Raw genomic sequence first — 17,996 nt, 5'->3', positions numbered from 1 at the left:
AAAAGAAAAATGAGATGGGGATGATGTCATCAAATTACATTATCTGTACACATGAAAATTTCCCAATGAGTGTCATTATTTTGTAGAATTAATATGTGTTAAAATATGTTGAAAGGACGGGTGGTGGTGGTGCATGCCTTTAATCCTAGTTCTCAGGAGGCAGAGGCAGGCAGAGCTCTGTGAGTTCAAGGCCAGCCTTGTCTGCAGAGAGAGTTCCAGGACAGCTAGGACTGTTACACAGAGAAACCCTGTCTTGAACCCCTCCCCCCCAAGTTTAAAAAGAGCAATTGGCTGAGTATCATGGGTGTAAAGTGTATGAGAGGTCAGTATGACACAGAAAACCAAACAAAACAACAACAACAAACATGAGCTTTGGAACCAGACAGATGTGGCTTCATATTCTAGGGTTTTTTTTTTTTTTTTATTTTTAAATAGGAAGCCATTCCTGTATCTGTCATATCACTCAAATGTCTGAGTCCTTGCCTTCTACTCCACCACCTTCCTTAAGATAAATGCCGCTTAAGACACTGGGAATAGATTTCCCAACAACACAGAAATGTTTGGAGCTTACAGTTTGTGAGGAAAGAAAATGCATATAAAAATGGCCAATTGCGACTGTTGCTTTGAAGGAAATATGACCGAAAATAACTGGTAAGACCTACTTACGTTTAGATGACAATGAAAGCCCGACCGAGGAAGTGATACTGGAGGATGAGAGACCTTTCAGAAGAGGGCCAGCAAGAACGAAGACCTTGAAGTTGGACACATTTGACGGAGCCAAAATGGAGGCGGAGGCTGACATGAAATGTGCGCATTTGGTGAGGCAATCTGGAGCCGTATCACACAGACCTGAGCGAGCCCTCTCAGAAGTTCTAATTTGATTTTCAAAGCAAAGGCTTGAGGCGGGGGAGAGTGTGATATGATCTATGTTTCAAGTGTCTCCGCCTAGAAAATAACTCTGAACGACACAGCGGCTTGTGAAGAAGGTCTTTTAATAATTCAGCTCGGAGCTAATGAAAAGCTTCGTTCAGAAAGAAGTGGGGATGGAAAAGAGCGGATGGAGTCAAGGTGGAGTTTGAAAGAGGCGTGTGGTGCCTGAGCTCGGTGTCGATGGGATTAGACTGCGAAGTCCCTAGGAGATTAGAGAATCTCCTCACTGTGCTGTGAGAGCTTTTCCAGAGAGAACTAAGGTGCTCTGACTGCGGCTGGCATCATCCCATAGGCTGGGAGCATAGCAGGAATCGAAAGGGGGAAAGAAGAAACCCCCTCCCTTCCTGCTCTCTGGCTCTCGTAATGTAAATTGTTCTGCTTTGCTACCCCCTCCTTGCCATGATGGAACAAATTTTATGAGCAAAATCAATTCTGCCTCTCTTAAGGTGTTTCTGCCAGGAGTTTGGGCATGCAGAGGAATAAGAGACACACAGGGCTTGACTGGGTTGTGCGTGACAGAGAGGGGCAGAGATGGGAGAGTGGGGTAGGGAGGAAGAACATTATCAAGGCTCACACTTGAATTTTCAGCCGGGACGCCTGCTTGAAGGAGAAGTTACAGCTTCTGCAGACGCGGGAAAGGTGGGAGGTGACGGGTGCAGGACTCAGGTTCCATTTGGAATAGATTGAGACTCTTACGTGTGGTCCTATCTAGAAGGCAACCGAAATAAAGGCAGCGGATCTCAAATAGAACTATGAGTTCTGGTTGGGGAGTGAGCCTTCTGGAGTACACGTGTAATACTGTGCAAAGATCTAGGTGACTGGGACAGGCCCTGAGGCAAACTGCCCAGGTTCAAGGTCACTGTAAATAAGGAACCCGTAAGTTCTGTCCCCTGCCAAGAGTATTAGGTGAGTCCAAATAAATACATGTACTGTGATTTAAAAAGCATTTTGCACACAGTAAGGTCTGAATGCATCTGAATACATGGTAATGATTTGTATTAGTCTTACAAGAATATTTACGGCAGCTATTGTTTGTAACAAGCAATAATTAAAAAAAGAAAGAAAGAAAGAAAGAAAGAAAGAAAGAAAGAAAGAAAGAAAGAAAGAAAAGCTAGGAATAGCCAAGAAGTGGTGGTGCATGCCTTTAAACCCAGCACTCAGGAGGTGGAGACAGGAGGACTTCTATGAGTTTGAGGCCAGCCTGGTTTACAGAGCAAGTTCCAGGACAGGCTCCAAAGCTACAGAGAAACTCTCTGTCTTGAAAAATAACAATAACAACAACAAAAAGCAAAAACAAAACAAAAACCCCTAGAAATAACCCAAATATCCTACAGTAAAGTTCTAAATAAGTGAATTATATACTCGGTCGTACATAAGGAACTATCACAGACAATGCAAAATGAAAATCAAAGTGGAGAGACTGTGTTGGTATGCACCATTTATGTAAAGTAACAAAGTTGCGCATGTGTGGTAGAGATTACTGGCTTTTTCTGCTATGTAGCTCTCTTGTTCCTAGCCTCACGGAAAATGAACCTTTGTTAAGTACATCTGTGATTAGTCCAAGCTCAATGTGAGTCCCTCTGGGTAAGAGATCTTGGATAATCAGCTTCATAGAAGAGATTAAAACAAACAAACAAACAAATTGGTTAGTGAGATGGCTCAGCAGTTAAGAGCATTTGGTGTTCTTGCAGAGGACCCAGGTTCATTTCCATGAATCACTATTTCTGTCTGTAACTCCAGTCCCTGGGGATCTGATGACATCTTTTGAACACTGCAGGCACCAGGCACCCATGTGATGCACATACATACATGAAGGCAAAACACTCATAAACACAAAATAAAAAATAAATAAATCTAAAACAATGACAACAACAGCAAAAGTAAAACACTAAGGTTGCTTCTTGGGAGGACATCCAGGACTGAGTATCACTAGGGTTGCTCCTTGGGAGGACATCCAGGACTGAGTATCACTAGGGTTGCTCCTTGGGAGGACATCCAGGACTGAGTATCACTAGGGTTGCTCCTTGGGAGGACATCCAGGACTGAGTATCACTAGGGTTGCTCCTTGGGAGGACATCCAAGACTGAGTATCAGGGATTGCAGGGAGACCTGTTTTATACTTGATACTCTTTCAGGTTACTTGAAGTTTTAAACTGTAAGTGTGTAAAAACTTAAAAACAAATAAAGTCAGTCAAGGTCTGACAGGAACCATTAATTTCTCCTAAAATTTAGAGGAAAATAAAATACTCTTTGCTTACTACAGGGGATCCAGCGCCTTCCTCTGTCCTTTTTGGTTACACCCCCCCCCCCAAAAAAATCTTAATAAACAACAACAGAAAACAAATGACAAAACAGCCCCTCTCCATTATAAAAAAAAAAAGCCACAGAAATCCTTGAGCCTGATAATGTTATTTCTTCCAGAAATGTTCTTTAGCTTGAATGAGGATGCAGAAGGAGAAACTCTGGGCACAGAGGGCAGCAAAGCCAGGAGGAATGTGGCTGGGGTAGTGAGTGGCCAGAGAAGTGGTGGATCGCTTCGCTGATGACGTCACAGGGGCTGAAGAGCTTTTGCTGCGCTCACAGACGATGGCATAAGGATGCTTGTGTGACCTTATGGGATTCTTGAAGATGGGACTGTCTGTCATAGCAGCGCTCAGAATGGCAGCCACGTTGGGGTTTAGTCAAAGGCAGTACATTCTAAACATTCTCATACAAGTAGTAACGTTTGGCTTGGGTTTCTAACTCATTGCGCTAATAATATTCTGAGTGATTGCAAAATACAGGTCATATTTCATAACACAGGTGGTGACAGAAAGGAGAGGTGTTTATCATTTCACCTCTGGGAGATTTCTGCAAAGGAATTCTTTTTGATTTTTCTGCAATGTTACCTTGTAAATAAGAATGGGTGATAAATTGCTAATCAATAGAACCAAACCAGATATTTTCAGGACGGACACGAGAAACGAGGACAGCAGTTTCCCAATAAGGATGAGAAATGGCCAGGATCAGAGATAACCCTGATAGATAAATCAGTACAGAAGGGAACCGAAGGGGAGCTAACATTCCTGACTCATATGACTAGATTGCTCTTTGAGAGGACACCCAAAATAATAATAAACAATATTTACATGGGTAATTTCCTGGAGTCACAGAAAAAATTTCTAGACAGTTAGAAGAATATGGCATTTTGGAAAACTGATGAATAGTTTTATTTAAAAAATGAAACTTCTTTTAAAATATTGTTTGTTGGTTTTTGTTGTTGTTGTTGTTTTGTTTTTTGAGACAGGATTTCTCTATAGCTTTGGAGCCTGTCCTGGAGCTTGCTCTGTAGACCAGGCTGGCCTCGAACTCACAGAGATCTGCCTATTTCTGCCTCCTGAGTGTTGGGATTAAAAGCATGTACCACCACTTTCTGGCTTTAAAATATTTAAAAATTAAGTATAGCTGCAACATTTTCCTTCTTCTTTTCTTTTCTCCAGCCACACCATGTACACTCCCCCGTCATTCTCTCACACATTCATTATATATATATATATATATGTGTGTGTGTGTGTGTGTATGTGTGTGTGTGTGTGTGTTATTGGTAACTGGTATTGGCTAGCCAGTTAGTTGCTCTTTGCTGGGGAAGACTATTTCTCATGCCTTCGGCATTCCTGAGTTGTCTGTAGTTTTTTGTTTAGGATTGAGGCCCTTTGAGTTTTCTCCCTTCCATGTTAGCAAGTCTATTGGTGTCATCCTTGTTCAGGTGGAACTATTCTTTACAACAGTTGATAATCTGGGGGGAGGAATCCTTCAATTAAAGTGGTCATGTACTGTATGTATAAACAATGAGATGGCTGTCACTTGAAATCTCCGTGATTCTTGATCTTAATACATTGGTGCACTTGGACAGGCATAGAATGATGGAATGTTGCTCACAAGAAAGAAATAAATCAAGAGATCATTCATTAATGAATCACAAGATAAAGAATAAAAATGACATGGAATAAGATGAGTCCGGGAGAGCTGATACGTATAGTGTGGTCTCAATGGACGTCGCCGTCAGCTGAATCTGGATTTAGAAGACCTGGATTAGGACCTGGTGTGGCACTGTGGCTCTGGACAAATTGGTTCTGAAGAGGATATTTACCGTTTGCCCTCAGATCTATTTATTGCCCTCTCTGTTTCATAGTAGAAAGTGTGTGTTGGTAGTGTCGAGGTGGGGTAGATGGTCAGGGGAGGAGTCTCATTTCTCTGTGATGCTATCAACTGACTTGTGTCCTATCCACCCAATCCATGTGTTGAAATTCTTACATCCATTATGACAGTATCGGAAGATAAATGGGGACAGAAAAGTAGGGTTTGCATCAGCAACTTCGGTTACTGCTGTGAACGAATACTTGACAAGAAATAACTCACGGAGGGATTTGTTTGGACTCAGAGTTTGCCGGGGAAGGCAGAGCAGTTTCAAGCATCTTGAGACTGTGGCTGTAAGAGCGTGAAGATGTGTATATATCTCTTTTGAAGACACAAAAGGTACTGCAAGAAGACAGCTGTCTACAAGCTATAAAGAGCCTTCACTGGGATTGCCCATGCTGGCACCTTGACATTCAACTCACAGCCCTGGAACTTCAAGAAGTAGAGTCCATTGTTTAAGCTGTGCAGGCGGTGGTTTTCTGTTATAGCAGCGTAAACATACACTGGTTTCCTATGTCAGGCTAATAGCGGGTACAAGGAGATTGGGACAGAAAAAGGATGGAATTGGAGTATCTGTCCCCTTCTGACTGCCTCGGCAGCATCTCCAGTAGCAGGTATGTCTCTTTGATGCCTCCAAACAGGCCATGGCTTTAATGTCTACAGGGTAGATATCTTCTTTTTATCCTTCCAAGGCACGGTGCCAGCAGCTCATTGCAGGCAAACACTGGTTATCTAACTTCCAGCTTTTCCATCCCCTGTGCATCCGTCCTTTGTATTAGAGTCCCTTTGCTATAAAGAAACAATGTTTTTTGCTTGAAATGTGACGGAGGAAAGAGTACATTTAGAAACATAGTATCGTACAGCCAGAGGCTGGAGACCCCACTCAGCAGTCAGGAGCACTTACTGTTCTGGCAAAAGGAGCCAGTCCATTCCCCAGTAGCTACATCAGGCAGATGACAAGAGCCTGCAACTCCAGTTCCTGGGGATCTGATGACCTTTGCCCTCCTTAGGCACCTGTGGACATGTGGCATATATAAACTCACTCCGGCACATGTATAGACACATAAACTAAACAAAAAATTCTGACAAAATAAAGCAACCCTTAAAATAATATACCATGAAGCTATGCTATAATTTGCCATTCAAGTAGTAGCAGTTGGTTAATCATTCACAGATGTCAACCCGCACATGCCTGCCTTTTCCTGTCTTGTTCGTGAGGGCCACACGGTCCCGTCTATGATCTGTCTTCTCTGATCTGATTGACCATGCCTGCGAACCCAAAGGGAGGTCGCATTGCTGACTCATGCACAGTCAACCCCATTCAGAGAGTTGAGCTGAGGCTCACAGAGGAAGGTGTCAGCTAATGATGGTCAGTGGAGCTGGGAGGCCAGAGAAGGCCAGAATGTTGGTGAGCAGAGGAGTCCCGTGGGGAGAGAGAGAGAGAGAGAGAGAGAGAGAGAGAGAGAGAGAGAGAGAGAGAGAGAGAGACTCAAGGACCAGGTTGCGGTTTAAAGAAAAGGGAGCCCTGGTTTTAGTCCACATCTCAGTTTTAGGTTCACACAAAGCTTGCTATTCCTCCCTCAAATCTCACAGAACTCTTTGAATGGCATCTGTAAATGTCCCGCCACTGAGGCTAACTAGGTGGACACCTATGTTTTTGAATCTTGATTAGAATACCGAACGTATGCATCTCTCTCTGTTTCTGGTCTCTGTCTCTCTCCCTCTGACTTTGAACTGCCCTTAAGCACATTTAACCTGTAACTGGGTGACGAGAGTTCTGTGGAGTCGCTTCCAAGATGAACAACACAAACGAAAGTTCACGGATAAGAGATGATATTCTAGTATATCTTTGACTTCCTGCTTGCTTGAACAACCCTGTGTTTATCAAGAGCCATTCAAGACCCAGGCGAAACTCTTTCGAAGTTAAATATAGTTGGACTTCTACAGCCTTTGCTCTCCGTAGCTGGCTAATCACGTTGGTGTTCCCCGAAGCTCATTTTAAAATAACGTAATTGTAATATTCAAAGCGGAACAGCGGTGACCATAGTGCTAAAATTACTTTTTAAACACATCTACAATCAGTGCATGTCTTCAGCTTCCAGGAAGGTCATCTCACCGGGGTGTTTAAAAATCAGGTCAGGAAAAAAAAAATAGTAAACAAGGGCTTTCCCTGGAAGCAACTTTGCAATTTTCTTTTTTGACAGAATTAAATTTATTTTATTCCAGTCTCAAATAAAAATCTATTTATTTATTTAACTTTGCAAACTCACTCAGAGCACCTAATAGATTATCATCCACAACACTGGTGTGTGTGTGTGTGTGTGTGTGTGTGTGTGTGTATTTGGGTCTGTCCTGTGATTAGGTAGTTTGCAACCATTTGTTCTCAGTCCAGAAGATTCTCAATTCTCATGTGCTGATTAATTATCCATATTTGGTGAGAGACTGGATTCTGTTTTGCTGTTTTAATGTGACCTAATGGAGAGAAAAGTTAGGATGGACACGTGAAATGTGTTGACAGAAGCAAGTTTGGTTTCCAGGTCTGGAAAGATATTGGTGATTCCCACCTATGTTTCTGGAATTTGTCCTGAAGTTGTTCCTTTACATTGTTATTATATATTTTGCTTGATTTTGGGGGGTGGGGAGGCCCATGTGCCACTGCCCACATGTGGCCGTGGGAGGACAACTTCTGGAAGTTGGTTTGCTCTGACCTATTAGGTCCTGGAGGTCAAGCTCAAGTGGTCATGGTTGGTGCCAAGTGCTTTCTCTCACTGAGCACCTCACTGGCCTGTGATGTGGCTCCCTGTTAAAGGAGAAAAATTCTGTACACAGTATTTGAGTACTATGTGGGGTTTGAGCTGATTACACAAACCCACTCATTGTCAGGAGCAACATGTGTCTTAACAAACTATTTAGTTACACAAAATCATGCATTTTAAAGTTCCACTACATAATTTTAGCTTTCCCTATATAATCTAAGCTGGTATTGACCTTAAGACCGTGTAGCCCATGTGAGAAAGCACAAGAATTTCTCCCTTCTCTAAATATTAGATGATAATAATGACATTTAATTATTCGTGTGTTAAACAGGGTTGGCTGCTATGATGACATGGTGGAATATTCAAGGTGAAATGCAGAATGTTACCCCCTGGGCCCCTGCGTGATACCAGAACAGCAGTGATCATCTGGGTCAGGGCTCACCCAGATTTCCAGGCTTGTTTCTCTGTCCTTAGCACACACTCATGCTTTTCCAGAAAAGATCATTTTATAGAAGCAATTTTTGTGGAATCTAATTCTGACAAACTAATTTAACTTTCTATTGAATGTTTGGATAACACATTTAAATTTAATACAAGACATTTTCAAAAATAACAGACATTTTATTTTAAAGCTCAGTTTTTTAAAACTGTATAATCTCATTGATTTGAGACCCTGTCTCAAATAGCAGGGGATACACTAACATTTATTGGTTTGCATTGATTATTGTCAGGCTCTGTCTTCTAAATTCTATCTAATGAGCATTTTTATTTTTATTGCTCTGTGTCCCTGGGGCATTCTGTATTTTGGGACTTGGTTCTTCTTGCAGCTAGAGGTACTTGAGCCTTTGTAGCAGCTCCTGGACTCTGCAGCCCTTCTGGTCAACTGAGATTTATTTCTCTTGCTGGCTGTCTGGCATCTATAGCTGTCCTTGACCTGTTGCAACCATGTCTTCCCTGGTTCCTGCCATACTCCTGTGCATCCCAACACCAAGCCTCTTGAACTTTGAGGAGGCCAAACAGGTAAGGAAGTCTGTCTTGTCCCTCATCCCGGTCTTCTCCCTGTTCTTGTGCATTCTGTCTGTTCATATTCCAGCTCTCTGTACTTCTGCTACCTATTCCTATCTTTTAGCCCTCAGCATTTAATACCCAGCTTTTCCTAATATCAATTTGTCTCACAGTTACATCATTTGACTGCCAGTCTCACCAATTTGAACATGGGTTTTTGACAAACCTTGGCTTTGTTTATTTCCTAAACAACAGACTAGTGAGCAGATTCTAGTTTTCTTCTCTAGACTGGGAGATTGGCTTTCCCTGTAGGACAAAGCCTTGCATTTCCATTTCTGAATTCACTGTCTGCTCTCCTATTAGAGGTGTAAAGTATCTGGATTTCTCAGTGCCCACTGTGCCTGCTAGCTTATCACTCTCTTTACCAAGTGGCCTTACCTCTGTTCTTTGCTTCCTCCAGATGCTTTTGGAGTCCAAGTGCCAAAAGTAACAAGAGACATTCTGCAGGATTTTCACTACAGGTCGTATTGCTGAGTTACAGCTCTCTCCAGATCTCCAGGTCCGTGTTTTTATCAGTGCCTTAATGTTTCAGCATGATAGCTCATAAGAAGTCATCAACAGAAAGAAATAATGCCACCTACACTCATCAAGGTCTTCAGCAGCAAATAGAAAGAAGAGTGATGTCTGAACATACGCCCTCAAGTCATCCTTTAAGGCTCACTGTTGTTTCAGTAAGGCGGCACAAAAGTATAACTTAATAAGCCATGTGTCCTATTTTATCTTAACCCTTGCTTAAGAACAAACGGCAAAAAATATCAGCTCCATGAATCTTTTTCTCATGATTTCTGTTTCTATAATTCCCTCCGCTTGTGTTTTCTTTATTGTTTCTATTTCAGTTTTCAAGTCTTGAATAGTTTCTTTCATATGTTTGATTGCTTTTTCTTGGTTTTCTTTAAGGGATTTGTTGATGTCTTCCATTTTTTTTTGTTTGTCTTTTCCTCCAGTTCTTTGAGGGAATTTCTCATTTCCTCTTTAAGAGTCTCAAACATTCTCCTAAAGTTATTTTTTTTTTAGGTCATTTTCTTCTGTTTCATCTATATTTGGTTGTTCAAATCTTGCTGTTGTAGGGTCACTAGATTTTACTGGTGTCGTGTTGCTCTTTGTGGTGTTGAATGTGTTCTTACCTTGTCTACTCAGCTTTTCCTCTAATTGGTGTGGTTGGGGCTGTCTGTGACTCTGGTGATTAATCTTCCAGGTGCCAGTGGATCCAGGCCTCAGATGGTTGCTCCTTGTGGTGCAGTCAGTGCCATGGTTCCAGTTACCCCGTTGGACACTTTATGTTCCTGGAGGTTGCTCAGTGCTCCAGGGGTTTGCTCTGCTCCCATGGAGTTCACTGTCTCAGGCCTGCTCTGGCTTAGGTTGCCGACTCAGACCTGTTTCTGTAAATGTCCCTGGTCTGGATCTGCTCCTGTGGAGGTCCCTGGCTTGGGGTTAGCACTGCAAAGGTCTCTGGCCCCAATCTACTTCTTCAGAGGTCCCAGATTTGGGTGTGCCCGAACCTGCAGAGGACCTGACTCAGGTCTACTCTCTCGAAGGTCCCAGATTCACTCCCGGACCCACAGAGGTCTCTGGCTCTGGCCCACTTGCTCAGCAGTTGCGCCCCTGTACCTGCTCCTGTAGAGCAGATGTTAGCCAAATCCTGGTTCAGTAAATTCCCTGAAGCCCTGGAATTTGTTAGTTAGATAATAACTTTTGGTTCGGCTCTGACTCCTCCACTCTTGGGGACCAGGTTAATAGACTGTAGGCCAAATGCTGTAGTTTCTTCTTCATCATCTATGCAATAGCCGACACAAAATAGTTATGTGTTTATGGAAAAGAGGTCATTAGTTTAACCTGCACAAAGCAAACTCTCCTTCCCACTTCTTATCCAAGAATATACCTTCTCCAGGCTTCCCTCAGAAATAGACAATGTAAAAACTTAAAATTTTAAAGGTGGGCCAAGTACAGTTTGATATATACTTGGAGTGTCCCACCCAAGTCCATGGAGCTTTCAGCCTCTAGACTTGCAGTCACCAGTATCTGGATGTCTTCCCAAGGATCTGCCTGCTGCTTCTCAGCTAAAACTGTGGAGAACCATGTATTTCAATTATCTGACTCAACACGCAAAGAGGAATTGACTTTCTACTTCCTTGCTGTGATAGTATAAATGTTGTATAAATGTTTATAAGTTTTACACTTCATGCATAAATACCCCAAGCCCTTCATGTCACAGCTAGGACATTTTTAGATGTTTTGCATTATATTATGTCCAGTGGTTTCTGTCTAAAAGGATTGAACTCCAATTCCCCTAAGGTACTGACACAACAGTTTCTCTATATGGTCTATGTCCTTGTGTCTTCTTTGCATTCTCTCTGTCTCTCTGTCTGTCTCTGTCTCTCTTTCTTCCATTCTTTCGTTTTTATTATCTTCACTTCTGAAATAAATACTCAAATATACCTCCTGTCGATTTAAGGGAAAACTCTACTGGTGGCCTAATGCATTTCCTGTTCTTTAAGCCTTTATATGAGTAACCACAGCACTGACTTGCCCACCTGAATGCCTGCTTGGTGAGTGTATGGTACACACCACACGATGAGACTAGGAAGCTCGTGAAGCCGTCTTGGTGAGACACCATGTTGCCTGTGAAGCCATCCATCTTTGCCTTTCCTTTTCTAGAATAGGAACCTCCTCTTCCACTTTCCTTCAGATTGCTAGGGTCTGGAATTTCTGAGCTGCATGCTGAAGACTGAAAATGAACATAGATGCTCTCTCAATGACTCTCAAAAGAAAAAGTCTGGTGTCTTAGTGGATAAATGACAACGGATATGGGGTAGACAAAGAGGACACAGAACAAGTGTGGGGCCGAGTAAAGTAGGAGTGGAAGACAATAGCTCAAAAAGGGAAAATGGAACCTCGTTTTCACTTTTATTGAGTTATTGTGTTGATTATATATGTGTAATGGGTGAGGTTAGGCTAAGGGCACATTTGAAATGAACCTTAACCTGTGAATTAGAACAAAGCAGAATAGCATCTGTGTTTAACAGAGTCATAATGGGGCTTAGAAGATGGCTTAGAAGCTAAGAGCATACTGCTCTTGCAGAAGACTCAGATTTGGTTCCCAGTGCTCATGTCAGATGACTCACAGCTACCTATAACTCCAGTTTCCGGGAATCTGATGTCTCTGGCCTCCTCAGGTACCTGTATTTACCTTCTATGCACAATTAAAAATAATAAAATCAGAATTTTAAAAACAAAATGTCACAATGAAACTCATTTCTATGTATGTTAACTTCAAGAAAAAAAATTAAAGTTTTACCTTGATTTCCTTATAAGAAAATTATGTCACTATAGTCAATAAAATTCTTTCAGCCAAACATGGTGGCACACACCTTTAATCCCAGCACTGGGGACACAGAAAGAGGTGGATCTCTTCAGTTAGAGGCCAGCTTGGTCTATAGAGTGAGTTCCAGGAAAGTCAGGGCTACACATAGAAACCCTGTTTTGAAAGAAAAAAAAATTAAAAAAAAAACAAAGAAAAAGAGGGAAAGGAGGAGTAAGAGGAATAAGAAGTAGAAGGAGGAGGAGAGAGAGAAAGAAGAGGAAGAGAAAGAGGAGGAGGGAGACATTGCCCCTAGTTTCTGTCTTTGCTTTTGTACCCACATTGCTCCTGTATTTCCGATGCTAATCAAGAGTTCATACTCTATATAAGGGATCGCAAATGGAGGATAGACAGCATTATGCAATGTCATAATTCAAGTACTGTGGAGCCATATGAGTAAGACAGAGCACCAGGTTCTTTCTATGAGGGAACACTGTGGGTGAAAGGGCAAAGATGTTCTGACAGACAGACAGGGACGAGCAGGGAGGTGCAGCAGGGACATTAGCTCAGACAGAAGGACTGTGTCTTCTCATGCTCTACTTTTGCGGGGGGGGGGGGGGGTCTTCCTTCTCAGGCCAGTCAATCTTGTCGGGCTGAAAAGATTTGAGCTGACTCCCTTGACAGCTGTCGAGTAAAGGGAATCCATTTGGGAAGTTAGAGAATTAATACTGTTTTTTTTTAAATTAAAAAGTAAATTTGGCTGGGTGTGGTGGCACATGCCTTTAATCCCAGTGCTTAGGAGACAGAGATAGGTGAATCTCTGTGAATTTGAGGCCAGCCTGGTCTGGTTGGTAAGTTCTAGGATCAGCCAGAACTACATAGTGAGGAAAAACAAAACAAACCAAAACAAAAAAGTAAAGTGAACTTATGTTTGACCAACCATTATGTCCCAGTTAGGGTTATCCCTGCTGTGATGAAAGAATAACTGAGAGATCATCACTGAAAGAAGTCAGAACAGGAACTCAAACAGGGCAGGGACCTGGAGGCAGGAGCTGATGCAGAGGCCATAGAGGAGTGCTGCTTCATAGCTTGCTCCCCATGGCTTGATCAGCCTGCTTTCATATAGAACCGGGGACCACCAGCCAGGGGTGGCACCACCCACAATGGGCTGGGCCCTCCCACATCACTAATTCAGAAAATGTCCCACAGGCTTGTGTACAGGCAGGTCTTATGGAGATATTTTCTCAGTTGGGGCAACCTCCTCTAGCCTCTGTCAAGTTGACATTAAAAAACAAAAGCAAAACAAAACAAAAAACCTGCTGCACATTGCTTATGGGTGACTTCCCCAAAATGACATTTATTTCTCATGAATTAGCACTTTGATGGGTGAGCTACATAATCTGAAATCTTACCCACAGGAAACCTGAGTGAGGCTCAAAGCACAAACACAGAATCAGTTGGTGTGTGCATTGCTTTTTGAGCAAAGGCAAGAATGGCTAGAGTTCAGACTTCAAAAGCAATTATCAAACAAGTTTGGGCAAGGTGTGAATTCAGGTCTGACTCTTCATTTGAAAGGAAAGGCAGGAAAACAGATCATTAAAGTATTAAGAAAAACATCTCTTAATGCAGGTTGCCCTGATCTAAAGATGTCAAGGAGTTAGGAGTGGAGCTACAGGCTTACTGTAGTTTGGTGACTCTTCATTTTCTTTTATGATGATGTTTAAAACAATTTCAGGGCACTTTTTCATTGTCTTTATTAATAAAATGAAACATAGTTTCCTTGGCTGTCTACATATAGGTTAGAGGTTCTGAAGGCCAGCCCCGGTGAAGGTGTAACTCTGCTCAGTTCTGCCTCGCATTAGGAGCCTAAAGAAGAGTGTGTTAAATTCTGGGTTACTGTAATTGATAGGGACTGGGAAAAGTAGCTTCCCGATGATGTCAGGGCCCCATCCTGTTGCTCTGATGTTATCAACACTTCTATTCTACTCCTTGGTATTTCAGCTGCCCCTAGTGATCAGTTTATTATAAAATGAATAAGGCTTCAGTTCTAGAGCCTTTATTTTATGTCTGTTATACGTTTGAGTAGGCAGTGGGCTTTATGGGGATCAGATTATAGGGGGTGGAATTTTTCTTTTACCCTTGGCAGTCTAGTTAAATCTATAGAACAGTCTAGGAAATAGTTTTAAATAGAAGGTTTAAGTAAATGCAGAGTTACAAAGAGTTACATGTATATTAAAGTCAGTTATAAAATACTTAAATTTGTGATATAGAAATCCATACATGTTTCTTTATAATATATCAACAATACTTAGTGGTGGGCCCAGTAAAAGCCATACTTTTAAAGCAGTAGGAAATATGAGTGGTATTTGATGTTGTTGCTTTAATTATGACACCAAATGAAAGTGTCATGCTTCTTTTGGTGACGCACTCACAGATGAAGCAAATATTGCCTTATACGTGGCAATAAATAAACTGGCATAGTTTATTGGCTACATTTATAGTGGAATAAAAATACTAAAAGTAGCACTTTCTACAGCAGGAGGTCTGGGGGTACATTTTTTTTTTATAATCTCTCTGCTGTTTTTTGTTTTTTTCTAATTAAGGACTTCCTTCGGGGATGGAAAAGTCAAAGACATCCTTTCCTTCTCAAGGTGTTTGGTTAAGGTGTTTCACCACAGCAGCAATAACCAAGCCAGGGCCAGGGAGCAGGGGTGCGTGTGTGGAGGCCAGAGGATGAATCGCAGGGGTGCGTGTGTGGAGGCCAGAGGATGAACCGCAGGGGTGTGTGTGTGGAGGCCAGAGGATGAATCGCAGGGGTGCGTGTGTGGAGGCCAGAGGATGAGTTGCAGGGGTGCGTGTGTGGAGGCCAGAGGATGAAGCGCAGGGGTGCGTGTGTGGAGGCCAGAGGATGAGTTGCAGGAGTTGATTCTGTCCTCCCACTGTGTGAGTCTGGAAGATCAAGCTTGACGGGCGTGCGTGGCAGCGGACACCTTTTCCTGCTTAGCCATTTCAGTTGATTAATACTTTCATTGCTAGCAAAAGACACACGATCAAATGAAACATTAAAAATAAGTATCACATTTACAGCAATGGTTTACAATTTACAACTAGATAAATTCAGATATTTTAGGTGAGTTGGAAGAATCAGGAGCAATGACAGTTCCATGTGGGAAGTATAGTCACGCCTTTGAGCTCCTTTTGTATTGTATACGTGGTGGTTTCCTGAATATTTGGTTGTAAGTGCCTTCCAGATCATGTTTGGGGGAAGGGGACAAATAAGAAAACAAAAAGAGTCTGTTGCTTGAAGTTATATTTGTTAGTGGGTTTCTTTCTCTCTCCTCTCAGTGAAATTTAGACTGCATGGTGATTCCCAAGCAAGTCCTCCCATTTAGGAGATTCTATAAATAGAACATCTTTTTCCACTCTACTCTCAAGTTAGACACCTGGGCTGCCTCCTCTTTGACCCTTATAAAATAAGGACGCAGTTGTGTCTGCCGAAGGAAAGTAGATGGGCAGACCAACTCTTACAGTCACTTATTCAAAGAAGCATATGTGCGAATTTAGAGTGAGTTTAAGTCTGTAAATGAAAGTGGCAGGAGAGGATGGCTTGAACAGCGTCCTTTCCGGTGTTTTCCTCCTCCCCGGCTACCCCCGCGATGATATGTCAGTTCCTCTGGAGGAACATACGGCACTCTTCTCTTTACCCTCTCTTCTACTCCCATCCCCGGAGCCGTCACTGGTATATTCAAGTATACAGATATTAGCTGAAGAAACGGCATGCGTCTTTAATGTAAGAGCTGTGCATATACCTCAGCTGAGTGTCACTGATCTGGCCGAATCGGAAATCGTATTTTTCATTTTCATTACTCATTTTCAGACAGAAGACTTTACGAGTCATTACTTAGCTCCCTCAGAGAACCTATAGCCGCCACTGTTGTTATAGGCTGGAACGTTTCTAAGCTTCCTAACACTTGGTCCCTCAGGTAGCATTTTGTTATATCCTTCTGGGTAGTTAGCTTCTAGGAGCCGTTTGGAGGATGGATTGTGGATATGGATGGCACCTCTTTTCCAGGTAGTGCTAGTATTTGTAATACAATTACTAAAGATTCCTGGGATAGTTATATTATTTGTTTATTCATTCATTAGTATTGCCATGTGTATGTTCATGACTTAGCTGCCTCACTGGCCCTGGGCTATCATCCTTCATGTCAAAACACAGAAACAAGACAAGGCAATAAATAAATAAATAGATCCCTCCTTTAAAAAAAAGAAATAGGGAATGCATGCTAAGCCATATCCTTGACTGATAACACCACAGCTGTGCAGTCAGGGAGAACTCATGACTCACATTCTCTTGGGTGTCCCCCGTGTTTTTGGTTGAATGGGGTGGCTTTTGGAAGTCAAAGGAATTGAGTCTCTAAAATGAACAGAGATGGTATGCCCAGATATTGTATTTTAATGAACCAACTCTCAGAAAAAGCGGAATTATTGATCACCCTCGGGGTCACATAACAGTGCAAGGTATGTAGATGCTAAAGTCACATGTATTTTCCTGACTTTGCATCTTTTCTTACTCTTCATAGTGAATATCACCTGTTATTACCACAGATCTCCTGCGATCTCTCTAGCCTCCTAGTCCATATCAAATATATTCATTTTTTGTGTGGTTCTTTTCATGATAGCATCATTTGTCTCCAGGTTTAAAAGTTTCAATTTATTGTTGTTATGTGTGTTGGGGTGGGTTCTGGGGATCAAACGCAGGCCACCTGGTGTACAGCAAATGCTTTTACCCACTCAGCCATGTCACCTGCGACACGGACAGGTTGTAAAACGGAAAACGTGGAAGTCCATTTGAAGTAAAGAAGAGCTGATTAAGCAAATAGGAAGCCGGCTTGGCACAGACCAGCAGAGTACCTGAAAGAGAATAGCGTGTCTGATGCTTTGAACTGGGAGTACATAGCTAGAATCCAGCTCCCCTGGTTGCTTCACTTCTGCCTTTAGGTTCCACTATTTTCCGTTTCATTAGGGAGACAGGTGCTGGGCTGAGTTGATCATACCTTGCATACTGGTCCTGAAAGTTGTTATGGGCTCTTATATCTAAGGGCACAGAACAAAGTTAGTTAGTTCTAAGAAAATGAAGGTTTAGATTAACTTTGAAATGACTGCTGGTCAGGCTGATAGCTCTCTTGTTCAAGTGAGAAAAATCTCCCTCTCATCAGCTGTATTATTCTATTAGTTAATACAAGGAGTTTCATTTTATGCCAGCAGCTGTTGGTGGCTATAAGGTTACTATATTCTCCCCATGTTCATAATATAGCTCTGGTTTCGTTAGGTGGCTTTACTGTATGGTCACAATGGTCTGAAATATTTTGAATTATCTGAAATACTTTTGATAAATTTTACTGCCCTACGAGGATGGTCTCGTTTTGCTCTGACTGGAATTTGAGATATCCCCTACTCCGGGCTCATGTTTTGAACACTCAGTTCCAACTTCTGACACTATTTTGAAGGCTGCGGGAGCTTTTAGCGGGTGAGGTCTAGATGGCTGAAGTAGGTCACGAGAGACAGGTCTTTAAAGGTGTCAGCTGCTTCCTGTCACGGGGGCAGCTGTCTCCATCCTGCCCACCAGCATATATACAAGCAGCTGCCAGCTCCTGCGGCCACGGGTTGAGGTTTTCTGCCATGGTGGACTGATATTCTCAGAAACTGTGAACCAAATAAATCCTTCTTTAGATTGCTTCGGGGTTTGTCAGGGGTGACAAGAAGGGCGG

The sequence above is a fragment of the Microtus pennsylvanicus genome, chromosome 6 (assembly GCF_037038515.1).
Source record: "Microtus pennsylvanicus isolate mMicPen1 chromosome 6, mMicPen1.hap1, whole genome shotgun sequence".
NCBI lineage: Eukaryota > Metazoa > Chordata > Mammalia > Rodentia > Cricetidae > Microtus > Microtus pennsylvanicus.
Note: the sequence above shows the minus strand (reverse complement) of the source record.